The sequence below is a fragment of the Pseudorca crassidens genome, chromosome 20 (genome assembly GCF_039906515.1).
Source record: "Pseudorca crassidens isolate mPseCra1 chromosome 20, mPseCra1.hap1, whole genome shotgun sequence".
NCBI classification, from domain to species: Eukaryota; Metazoa; Chordata; class Mammalia; order Artiodactyla; family Delphinidae; genus Pseudorca; species Pseudorca crassidens.
The window spans coordinates 50,367,823-50,380,850 of NC_090315.1; the positions used below are offsets into that span (position 1 = coordinate 50,367,823).

Sequence of the window (13,028 nt, forward strand, 5' to 3'; positions counted from 1 at the left end):
AACTTATCTCAACATAATAAAGGCCATATATGACAAACCCACAGCCAACATCGTTCTCAATGGTGAAAAACTGAAGCCATTTCCAGTAAGATCAGGAACAAGACAAGGTTGCCCACTCTCACCACTATTATTCAACACAGTTTTGGAAGTTTTAGCCACAGCAATCAGAGAAGAAAAAGAAATAAAAGGAATCCAAATCGGAAAAGAAGAAGTAAAGCTGTCACTGTTGGCAGATGACATGATACTATATATAGGGAATCCTAAAGATGCTACCAGAAAACTACTAGAGCTAATCAGTGAATTTAGTAAAGTAGCAGGATACAAAATTAATGCACAGAAATCTCTTGCATTCCTAAACACTAATGATGAAAAATCTGAAAGAGAAATTAAGGAAACATCCACATTTACCATTGCAACAAAAAGAATAAAATACCTAAAAATAAGCCTACCTAAGGAGACAAAAGACCTGTATGCAGAAAACTATGACACTGATGAAAGAAATTAAAGATGATACAAACAGATGGAGAGATATACCATGTTCTTGGATTGGAAGAATCAACATTGTGAGAATGACTATACTACCCAAAGCAATCTACAGTTCAATGCAATCCCTATCCAACTACCAATGGCATTTTTCACAGAACTAGAACAAAAAATTTCACAATTTGTATGGAAACACAAAAGATCTCGAATAACCAAAGCAATCTTGAGAAAGAAAAACGGAGCTGGAGGAATCAGGCTCCCAGACATCAGACTATACTACAAAGCTACAGTAATCAAGACAGTATGGTACTGGCATAAAAACAGAAATATAGATCAATGGAACAGGATAGAAAGCCCAGAGATAAACCCACACACATATGGTCACCTTATTTTTGATAAAGGAAGCAAGGATATACAATGGAGAAAAGACAGGGCTTCCCTGGTGGCGCAGTGGTTGAGAGTCCACCTGCCGATACAGAGGATGCAGGTTCGTGCCCCTGTCCGGGAAGATCCCACATGCCGTGGAGCAGCTAGGTCCGTGAGCCATGGCCAAAAAAAAAAAAAAAACTAAGGAAAGACAGCCTCTTCAATAAGTGGTGCTGGGAAAACTGGACAGATACATGTAAAAGAATGAAATTAGAACACTCCCTAACACCATACTCAAATATAAACTCAAAATGGATTAAAGACCTAAATGTAAGGCCAGACACTATAAAACTCCTAGAGGAAAACAGAGGCAGAACACTCTGTGACATAAATCACAGCAAGATCCTTTTTGACCCACCTCCTAGAGAAATGGAAATAAAAACAAAAATAAACAAATGGGACCTAATGAAACTTAAAAGCTTTTGCACAGCAAAGGAAACCAATAACAAGACAAAAACCTCAGAATGGGAGAAAATATTTGCAAACGAAGCAACTGACAAAGGATTAATCTCCAAAATATACAAGCAACTCATGCAGCTCAATATCAAAAAAAAAAACAACCCAATCCAAAAATGGGCAGAAGACCTAAACAGACATTTCTCCAAAGAAGATATACAGACTGCCAACAAACATGTGAAAGGATGCCCTACATCACTAACCATTAGATAAATGCAAATCAAAACTATAATGAGGTATCACCTCACACAGGTCAGAATGGCCATAATCAAAAATCTACAAACAATAAATGCTGGAGAGGGTGTGGAGAAAAGGGAACCCTCTTGCACTGTTGGTGGGAATGTAAATTGATACAGCCACTATGGAGAACAGTATGGAGGTTCCTCAAAAAAGTAAAAACAGAACTACCATACGACCCAGCAATCCCAACACTGGGCATATACCCTGAGAAAACCATAATTCAAAAAGAGTCATGTACCACAATGTTCACTGCAGCTCTATTTACCATAGCCAGGAGATGGAAGCAACCTAAGTGTCCATCCACAGATGAATGGATAAAGAAGATGTGGCACATATATACAATGGAATATTCCTCAGCCATAAAAAGAAACGAAATTGAGTTATCTGTAGTGAGGTGGATGGACCTAGAGTCTGTCATACAGAGTGAAGTAAGTCAGAAAGAGAAAAACAAATACCATATGCTAACACATATATATGGAATCTAAAAAAAAAAAAAGGGGGTTATCAAGAACCTAGGGGCAGGACAGGAATAAAGACACAGACATAGAGAACGGACTTGAAGACTGGGGAGGGGTAAGGGTAAGGGCAAGCTGGGACAAAGTGAGAGAGTGGCATGGACATATATACACTACCAAATGTAAAACAGATAGCTTGTGGGAAGCAGTCGCATAGCACAGGGAGATCAGCTCAGTGCTTTGTGACCACCTAGAGGGGTGGGATAGGCAGGGTGGGAGGGAGACGCAAGAGGGTGGGAGGGAGACGCAAGAGGAGATATGGGGATATATGTACATCTGTATAGCTGATTCACTTTGTTATAAAGCAGAAACTAACACACCATTTTAAAGCAATTATACTCCAATAAAGATGTTAAAATATATATATATATGATATCACTTATATGTGGAACCTAAAAAAAATAATAATAATACAAATGAACTTATCTCCAAAACAGAGACTCACAGACATGGAAAACAATCTTATGGTTACCAAAGGGGAAAGGGAGGTGGGGTGGAGGGATAAATTAGGAGGTTGGGATTAACATATACACACTGCTATATATAAAGCAGAGTGCTCGCCTTGGCAACACATATATTAAAATTGGAAGGATACAGAGAAGATTAGCATGGCCCCTGCACAAGGAAGACCCACAAATTCGTCAAGTGTTCCATATTTTTGTTAAGAAAACATAATGAAGATGAAGATTCGCCAAACAAGCTCTATATGTTGGTTACCTATGTTCCTGTCACCACTTTGAAAAATCTACAGTTAATGTGGATGAACACTAACTGCTGATTGTCAAATAAAATTATAGAACTGCAAAAAAATAAATAAAATAAAATAATCAACAAGGACCTACTGTATAGCACAGGGAGCTATACTCAATATTTTGTAATAACCTATAAGGGAAGAGAATCTGAAGAAGTATATATATATATATATGTGTGTATATATAATCACTGTGCTGTACAACTGAAACTAACATGATATTGTATCACTAAATCAACCAGATTTCAATTTTTTAAAAAACAACAAGAACAACAAAAAAGTTTTAGGAGCTCTGTGCCAGAAATGGGGATGAGGATCAAATATTTATTTCTTATTATAAATCACGGCTTCACAGTTGTCAACCAAGAAATAGTGCAGGAGGCTGCAAATAAGAAATGAGTTTACTGGGCGTCCTAAGAATCTCAATTCAGGAGACACAGATTCAAGTAAAACCAAAAGAGTGTTTCCAGGAAGAGTCACGGCTTACAGAGGCAAAAAGCCACAAAGTTAAAAGTTGCCTGGCAAGAATTGTGATCAACTCTGACACAAGTTGGAAAACATTTGTCCTTAAGGAATCACAAGTTATTTTAGGGTCGGGTCCAATAAATAGATAGGTTATCATGAGTTATTTTAGGGTAAGGGTCTGATAAGTATCTTGAGTATCTGGTAGATGTTCTGAATGACTCCATTAGGACAGTAAGTGGTCAAAATGTCAGATTCCATCCAGGCTGAGATGTGTATAAGCCACACTTCCTTAATGGCCTCCAGGCTCTCTTAGCAATGGCAACTCCATTTTGCTTTTCCTTTCACACAGTCCACCCCTTGGTCTTCAAACATGAATCCTTTATAACAAAACAATCTTAAAAGTCAAAAGATACTGGCACATTACTAGAATCCCATTTAGTTATTAATAAGTATCCAGTCCACCAGGATGTCCTATGAAAATGTCTACCACAGTGAGGTGGAAACCGAGGGCAGTCAAGAGTTTGATCCCTTACACTCTAACTTGCTTAGTAACATCCCATAACCTGCCCTCACCAATCAAGCTTGTCTTAAATGTTCCTGCAAATTGTATACCCTCCAAGCTTCACATAGCTTAGACACATAGCTTATGGTAAGACTCCTTTAACCACCCCCAACAGATAACACCTGTGACACAAGGGTCACTATAGTAACGGTTACTTAGTTTGTTTTTCAGGAACATGGAGTTAGTCTTGCCAAGTTCAAACTGACTGGCACCATGGACCCTCCTGCTGGGCCTGTACAAGTGTCCAATGGATGACTTTTTGATGTCAGGGCCAAAATCTCCACCCTCAGATCATGCTAACACCACCATTTTCTGAACATGCACCCCTGAAGAAGCATGTAACTCAGATATGCCTGTACAGAGCAGCCAGTACTTCACCTTTTTCCTGCCTCCAATCACCTGGAAAGTCAGCTGATAGCTTTCTGGGAGTTCCCTTGTACATAACTTGTTGCTTTTCCCTTGCTGCTTTTAAGATTCTCTGGGGTTTTTTTGTTGTTTTTTTGGTAATTTATTTATTTATTTTTGGCTGTGTTGGGTCTTTGTTTCTGTGCGAGGGCTTTCTCCAGTCGCGGCGAGTGGGGGCCACTCTTCATCGCAGTGTGCAGGCCTCTCACTGTCGCGGCCTCTCTTGTTGCGGAGCACAGGCTCCAGACGCGCAGGCTCAGTAGTTGTGGCGCACGGGCCTGGTTGCTCCGCGTCATGTGGGATCTTCCCAGACCAGGGCTCGAACCCATGTCCCCTGCATTGGCAGGCAGATTCTCAACCACTGCGCCACCAGGGAAGCCCAGATTCTCTGTTTTTAATTTTTGCCATTTTAATTACAGTGTGTCTTGATGTGATTCTCTTTGGGTTGATTCTGTTTGGGACTCTCTGTGCTTCTTGGACCTGAATGTCTGTTTCCTTTCCCAGGTTAGGAAAGTTTTCAGTTACTCTATCTTCAAACACATTTTCGGTCCCTTTCTCTCTCTCTTCTCCTTCTGGGATCTCTATCATGTGAATTTTAGCATGCTTGATGTTGTCCCAAATTCTCTTAAACTGTCCTCACTTTTTATTTTTTCTGTTCAGCTTCAGTGATTTCCATTACTGTCTTCCAGCTCACTGATCTGTTCCTCTGTCATCTAATCTACTTTTGATTCCTTCTAGTGTATTTTTTATTTCAGTTATTGTATTCTTTACCTCTGTTTGGTTCTTCTTTATAAATAAAAAGGCTCTTTAACTCTTTGTTAAACTTTTCACTGTTTTCATCCATTCATCTCTCGAGTTCTTTGATCATCTTTATGATCCTTACCTTGAACTTTTTTTTTTTTTGGCTGCATTGGGTCTTCGTTGCTGCATGTGGGCTTTCTCTAGTTGCAGCAAGTGGAGGCTACTCTTCATTGCAGTGCTCAAGCTTTGTTTTAGTTCTTCTTCTGGGGTTTTATCCTGTTCCTTTGTTTGGAACACGTTCCTCTTGTCACATCATTTTGCCTAATTTTGCTGTTTTTATTTCTGTGTATCTGGTACACTGATATTATTTCCTGACCTTGGAGATGTGGCCTTTTGTAGGAGATGTCCTAAGCCTCCCAGCAGCACACTCCCCTCTGGTCACCAGAGTTACGTGCTCTAGGGGTGCCCCTATGTCCATGAGGGCTGCGTGGGTCCTTCCGTTGTGGTGGGTTGACTATGTAGGTGGTCTGCTAGGCGTGGCTGGCCCCTGGTCCAGTTGGTTGCCAGGCCCTCCTTGTGCGGAGGCTGCCAGCCATGGTTCCCAGGGCTGGGTCACAGGCAGCTGGCGGTGGAAGCCTGGGGGAGGGGGGTCCCAGGGCTACTGCTGGCCCACTGGTGGACAGAATGGGGTTCTAGGGTGAGTAGCTGTGGGGCTGGGGCTCCCAGGTCCATTGCCAGCCTGCTGGCGGTTAGGGTCAGTTCCCGACATGGCTGACTGCAGGTTCCGGGATGTCCCAAAGCTGGACTTGGCCCACTGCTGAGCAGGGCTGGAAACTGGAGCGGCTGGCTGAGGGGTGCAAGGTGTCTCAGAGCTGGGGTTGGCTTGCTGGTGGGCACAGCTGGGGCCCAAGGAGCCCTGGGGCTGGTGTGTTAGTTGGGTCCTGACAAGGCCAGCTGCAGAGCTGCAGTGATCCTGGGGCTGGTGCCCACCCACCGGTGGGTGAAACCAAGTCCTGGGGCCAGTACCAGTCCACCAGCATACAGAGTCAGGTCCTGGGATCTCTGGCTGCAGGGTGCAGGGGTCCCAGAGCTGGTGTCGGCCCACTGGTGGGGGTCCTAGGGCTAGCGCTGGATTGCTGGTGGGTGGATCCAGGTCCCAGGGTCTCTGGCTGCAGGCCCCTGGGGGTCCCTGAGTTTGAACCCAATTTTCATTGTATATGTGAGGAGATTTCCCCCACACCAAACAACTCAATTCTGAGGCCGTCTACCTGGAGATGTAAGCAGCTCTTGTCAGGAAAAAGAGCTCTCTGCAGGAGGCCCCTTTTGTCTTGTCACTTTAGCTAAGCTATATTCTAACTAACCGTAAGCCAGGCACCCCCATGCTCTACTCATCTCCGGCCCAAGCACACCTTTCTTAACTTTGTTTTTTTTTTAATAAATTTATTTATTTTATTTATTTATATTTGGCTGCGTTGCATCTTCATTGCTGCGCGTGGGATTTATCTAGTTGTGGTGAGTGGGGGATACTCTTCGTTGTGGTGCTCGGGCTTCTCATTGTGGTGGCTTCTCTTGTTGCAGAGCATGGACTCTAGGCACGCGGGTTCAGTAGTTGTGGCACGTGGGCTCAGTAGTTGTGGTGCACAGGCTTAGTTGCTCTGCAGCATGTGGGATCTTCCCGGACCAGGGCTGGAACCCATGTCCTCTGCATTGGCAGGTGGATTCTTAACCACTGCGCCTCCAACTTTCCTAACTTTTTTTTTTTTTTTTTTTTGCGGTACGCAGGCCTCTCACTGGCCCGGAGCATAGGCTCCGGACGCGCAGGCCCCGGACGCGCAGGCCCAGCAGCCATGGCTCATGGGCCCAGCCACCCCGCGGCATGCATGCGGGATCTTCCCGGACCGGGGCATGAACCCGCATCCCCTACATCGGCAGGCGGACTCCCAACCACTGTGCCACCAGGGAAGCCCCACCAACTTTCCTAACTTTTGATCACACAATACCGTGCCTAACCTGTTGGTTCTTTCCATAGATCAAAGAAGTAGAAAGGAAGAATAAATAATTAACAGATGACCAGATCTCCTCCCTAGCTTCCCCTTCAGTAATCTCTCAAACAAACTGTGTGAACAAGATAGCATCTAAAGAAAGGTCGACAAGCCTGCATGCAGTGGGAGAAGGTGACAAGTCTGATCCCCTATTTCAATAAGTAACTGAGGCCACTTCCCCTTTTCCCTTTAAAAACTTCCATGGCCCGATGCTGGGCGCGGGAGGCGTGGGGCTCGCGGGCCAGGACACAGGCGTGGCTAAGGGGCTCACAAGGCCGCTCCCTGGCCTTGGCGCACGCGGCCCGCGAGCTCCACACGGGAGACTGGCGGCCCTCGGCGGGGCTGGGGCCGGGCGGGCGTCGGCTGAGCCTGTCGGCGGCGGGGATCGTGAATTGGCGCCCCACCGTCTGCAGCCCCACGTGTGCCTCATGCGGTTGGACAAGCCCATCGGAACCTGGCTGCGGCACCCGCCATGTACTCGGAGCACTGCTTTGGCAGCCCAACCAGGCTGTTTTCCGGATTGGTACGTGTTATCCCTCTCTGGCACTGGAGCCGTTCTGCTGCGTGAAGCAGGCTGTACTATTAATGACATGTGGGACCAGGACTATGATAAAAAGGTTCCAGGAACAGCAAGTCACCCAATAGCTGCTGGAGACATTTCAACTTTTCAGTCCTCTGTTTTTCTCGGGGGACAGCTGAACTTGGCACTAGGTGTTCTTCTGTGTCTGAATTACTACAGTACAGCTCTTGGAGCAGCATCCCTACTTCTTGTCATCACCTACCCACTAATGAAGAGAATTACACACTGGCCTCAATTAGCCTTGGGGTTGACTTTTAATTGGGGAGCATTACTTGGATGGTCTGCTATCAAGGGCTCCTGTGATCCATCTGTTTGCCTCCCTCTTTATTTTTCTGGGATTATGTGGACTCATATAAGATACTATCTAGGCTCGTCAGGACAAGACAGATGATGCTCTGATCGCGCTGAAGTCCACGGCAGTGCTGTTCTGTGAAGATACTAAGCAGTGGCTCGGTGGCTTCAGTGTGGCAATGCTGGGGGTGCTGAGCCTGGTGGGAGCGAACAACGGTCAGACTGTGCCCTACCACACTGCTCCGGCTGCTGCAGCAGGAGCCCATCTGGCTCACCAGATTTACACTCTGGACATGCACAGACCTGAGGAGTGTTGGGATAAATTCACCTCCAAAAGAACAATAGGACTAATACTTTTTTTAGGGATTGTCCTTGGGAATTTGTGGAAAGAAAAGGAGACAGGTGAAACAAAGAAAAATACAGATAATAGAATGGAAAATTAGCAAATTAAGTTTATGTGGTGATTTTTAAAATAAACTTTTACAAAACACTCTCAGGTCTTATTACCACATAACTGGATCTGAATAACAGTCTTACAATATGTTAATGAATTACAAACCAGTAGATGAAGTTTTAGAGCATTTTTGCCTGGATTTTAGTTCAAGTATGTACTAGTCGAGTTCTTACCCTGTCACGGAAACCGGGAACTCGTCAGGATTTGCCATCGCCTGCAGTATTTTTAAGTTAATGCATGCTTCTCATTGTAATTCTCATCTGCAGTTACAGGAATTATGTGAGTTTGGGCACTTCGGAAAAAACCTAATGTGTGTCTCATCTAAATGAATGTCTCTGTATGAAAATGGACTCTCTTTTTAGGGGAAAATAAAAGTTGCTACAGAAAGTTTGGGCTTATTGTTCTCTGTGTTGACCTTTACTTATGGCCAAAAGCTGTAATTCAGGAAACCATTCTATTTTTTATATTTTAAGAGAATTTAAATCAGTAAACAAAGATTTTTACCTATTATACCTGTTAAACAAAACAACAAACTTCTATGGCCAAGCATAATCTTCAGAGTTAGATTTGGGACACGAGTCTGCCTTCTCTCCAGAATGCTAGCTTTCTGATTAGGAACATTAGGAAAAGGAACATTTTTCATTTCTCCTAACACTTGCCTCCTGAGTACTGATTTTCAAGCAGTGGCAGCTGGACCCGAGTTTGGTAGCAGAGGTAACCTCAGATTCTGCATTTTAAGGCTTCAGTCCTACCAGACAGCACCCCGACTCATTTCACACTCCAGTCACAGGTCCACGTTGTTACCTGTGCTTCTGACCAACCAGCTATAAATCAGAGGTTCCCACGACCCCCTCCTTGGGTTCAATTAATTTGCTAAAGTGGCTCTCAGAACTCCAGAAACTCATTTTTACTCACTGGATGTATTATATAAGAATATAAGTCAGGTGGAACAGAACAGTAGTCAGTTGAGAGCCCAGAAATAAACCCCCACACCTACAGTCAATTAATCTGCAACAAAGGAGGCAAGAATACATAATGGAGAAAAGACAGTCTCTTCAGCAAGTGGTGTTGGAAAAGCTGGACAGCCACATGTAAATCAATGAAGTTAGAACACTCTCTCACATCATACACAAAAATAAACTCGAAATGGCTTAAAGACTTAAATGTAAGACTGGATACTATAAAACTTCTAGAAAAGAACATAGGCAAAACATTTTCTGACATAAATCGTAGCAACGTTTTCTTAGGTCAGTCTCTCAAGGCAATAGAAATAAAAGCAAAAATAAACAAATGGAACCTAGTTAAACTTACAAGCTTTTGTACAGCAAAGGAAACTATAAACAAAATGAAAAGACAACCCACAGAATGGGAGAAAATATTTACAAATGATGCGATCGACAAGGGCTTAATTTCCAAAATATACAAACAGCTCATACAGTTCATACAGCTCAATATCAAAAACAAACAACCCAATCAAAAAATGGACAGAAGACCTAAATAGACATTTCTCCAAAGGAGACTTACATATAGCCAACAGGCACATGAAAACATGCTCAACATCACTAATTATTAGAGAAATGCAAATCAAAACTACAATGGGGGGCTTCCCTGGTGGCGCAGTGGTTGAGAGTCCGCCTACCGATGCAGGGGACACGGGTTCGGGCCCTGGTCCGGGAGGATCCCACATGCCGCAGAGCAACTAAGCCCGTGAGCCACAACTACTAAGCCTGCGCTCTAGAGCCCGTAAGCCACAACTACTGAGCCCGTGTGCCACAACTATTGAAGCCCACATGCCTAGAGCCCGTGCTCCACAACGGGAGAGGCCACGGCAGTGAGAAGCCCGTCCACCACAACAAGGAGTGGCCACTGCTCGCCACAACTAGAGGAAGCCCGCGCCTAGCAAAAAAGACCCAACTAAGCCAAAAATAAATAAATAAATTTATAAAAAACAAACTACAATGAGGTACCACCTCACGTGGGTCAGAATGGCCATCATCAAAAAGTCTACAAATAACAAATGCTGGAGAGGAGGAGAGGATGTAGAGAAAAGGGAACCCTCCTACACTGTTGGTGGGAATGTAAATTGGTGCAACCACTATGGAGAACAGTATGGAGGTTCCTCAAAAAACTAAAACTATAGTTGCCATATGATCCAGCAACCCCACTCCTGGGCATATATCCAGAGAGAACCATACTTCAAAAAGATACAGGCACCCCAATGTTCATTGCAGCACTATTTACAATAGCCAAGACATGGAAACAACCTAAATGTCCATTGACAGATGAACGGATAAAGAAGTGTGGTACATATATACAATGGAATATTACTCAGCCATAAAAAAGAATGAAATAATGCCATTTGCAGCGATGTAGATGGACCTAGAGATTACTTTCTGAAGTCAGTCAGAAAGAGAAAGACAAATACCAGATGATATCACTTATACGTGAAATCTAAAATATGACACGAATGAACTTATCTACTAAACAGAAGCCGAATCACAGACACAGAGAACAGACTTGTGGTTGCCAAGGCGGTGGGGGGAGGGATGGACTGGGAGTTTGGGATTAGCAGATGCAAACCATTATATAGAGAATACATAAACAAGTTCCTACTGCATAGCACAGGGAACTATATTCAATACCCTGTGATAAACCATAATGAAAAAGAATATGAACAAGAATTTGTGTATATATATATATATATATATATATATATATATACATACACACATATGTATAACAGAATCACTTGGCTATACAGTAGAAATAAACACATCATTGTAAATCAACTATACTTTAATAAAATAAATTTTTTTTAAAAAGAATATAACTCAGAGGACTTCTCTGGTGGCACAGTGGTTAAGAATCCGCCTGCTGGGCTTCCCTGGCAGTGCAGTGGTTAAGAATCCATCTGCCAATGCAGGGGACACAGGTTCGAGCCCTGGTCCAGGTAGATCCCACATGCCGCGGAGCAACTAAGCCCGTGTGCCACAACTACTGAGCCTGCACGCCACAACTACTGAAGCCCACGCACCTAGAGCCCGTGCTCCACAACAAGAGAAGCCACCACAATGAGAAACCTGAGCACTGCAATGAAGAGTAGCCCCCGCTCGCCGCAACTAGAGAAAGCCCACATGCAGCAATGAAGACCCAATGCAGCCAAAAATAAATAAATAAATAAATGAGTGAATGAATGAATATAACTCAGGAACAGCCAGATGGAAGAGATACACAGGGCAAGGTATGGGGAAGGGCACAGAGTATACACGCTCTTTCCAGGTGTACCACTCCCCCTGAATCTCCACGTGTTCACCAGCCCAGAAGCTCTCCAAACCCCGTCCTTTTGGGGTTTTATGGTTGCTTCATGATTGATTCAACCTCCCTGGAGGTCAGATCCCTCTAATCACATGATTGGCTTCTCCAGCAACCAGCTCCCAACCTTAGGTGAGTTCCAAAAGTCACCTCATTAACATAAAAAAGACACCTTTGTGACTCTCATCACTTCAGAAATTCTAAGAGTCTTAGGAGCTCTGTGCTAGAAATCGGGATGAAGAGCAAATATTTGTTTCTTATTATCAGTCACAACATCACAAATGGGTTTATTATTTCCACGGCCATAGTGACCCAAATGACCCCTTCATTTCCAACCCTGAAGAGTCCCAATTTGACCCTGAGTCCAGAGAATTCTTTTCACGTGGCACTCCCCCTTGTTACAGGGTGGCAGGAGTACATTTTATTGGAGCTGCTGAAACCATCCAAAAGGTACTGGAGGGCGCTGACATGGTTGCTAGACATGGAGGAGATTCCCACCCAGGAGCCCAGATACTTCAGACTTGTGAAATGGAGCCAAGAGGCCAGCAGAGGGAGCTCTCCCCCACATACCACTCCGCCATCAACCCAGACCTTGACAGGTAGACCCTTACTTGGCATCTCCCACAGGAAGTGACAGCACCATCTCCAGGAGGAGGAAGATTTTCTCCTTGCCTGGCAGCAACTCAGCCAATGAGAGACTGTCACCACTCAACCATGAAAAGCCCCTATACTTCAAACTCCCAGTTTCCCCCAATGGACTTTGGTTTATAACAGCCCATCCCAACTTCCCCTTCTCTAGGAAAGAGGTTCCTCTCCTTTGTTTTACTGGACTTCCATGTGGTTTGCCCTAGGTGCATGTCCCAAATCGCAATTCTTTGCTGTTCTCGAATAAACAAATTTTGCTAGGCTGTTTTACTGTTTTAGGTTACGGACTCATGGCCCTCTACTCCGGTTGCCCTGGAAGGGTCTCCCTTGAACAAATTTCCCTCAACAAAAAAGATTCCCCACTCCCTCTTCAACAAACCCCCAACTTAGACAATAAGTTGCCTCTTATGGGAATACTTATGGGACTACTTAGGCAAGCCTTATGGGAACACTTAGGCAAGCCTCTACTGGGAGTTCCAAAAACTCAGGGGTCCTGGCCACTTGACCTCTGGGTAGCCAGTCTCAACTCCAGGCCCTGGAACCTGCATTCTCCAGCTACAGCCTCCCTCTGCTGTCCACCTTCCTGCCACACAGACACCTCCTGACCCCGAGCCTGTCCCCGATGCTCCCTCTGCCTGCTTCCCTAACCTCCAGGGCTGG

At 44.4% G+C, this 13,028-nt stretch overlaps 1 long non-coding RNA gene, 1 other non-coding gene and 1 pseudogene across 4 annotated transcripts in view; 2 read left to right on the plus strand and 1 right to left on the minus strand.

Moving 5' to 3' along the window:
• LOC137215441 (uncharacterized) overlaps nucleotides 1-13,028 on the minus strand; it is an 82,248-nt gene that overhangs the window by 63,234 nt on the left and 5,986 nt on the right. The gene's annotated exons all lie outside the window — the stretch shown is intronic.
• Nucleotides 2,674-2,780, plus strand: LOC137215800 (U6 spliceosomal RNA). Its single transcript, XR_010939434.1, has one exon. It is a non-coding gene; the product is annotated as a U6 spliceosomal RNA (small nuclear RNA).
• Nucleotides 7,121-8,768, plus strand: LOC137214654 (4-hydroxybenzoate polyprenyltransferase, mitochondrial pseudogene; annotated as a pseudogene).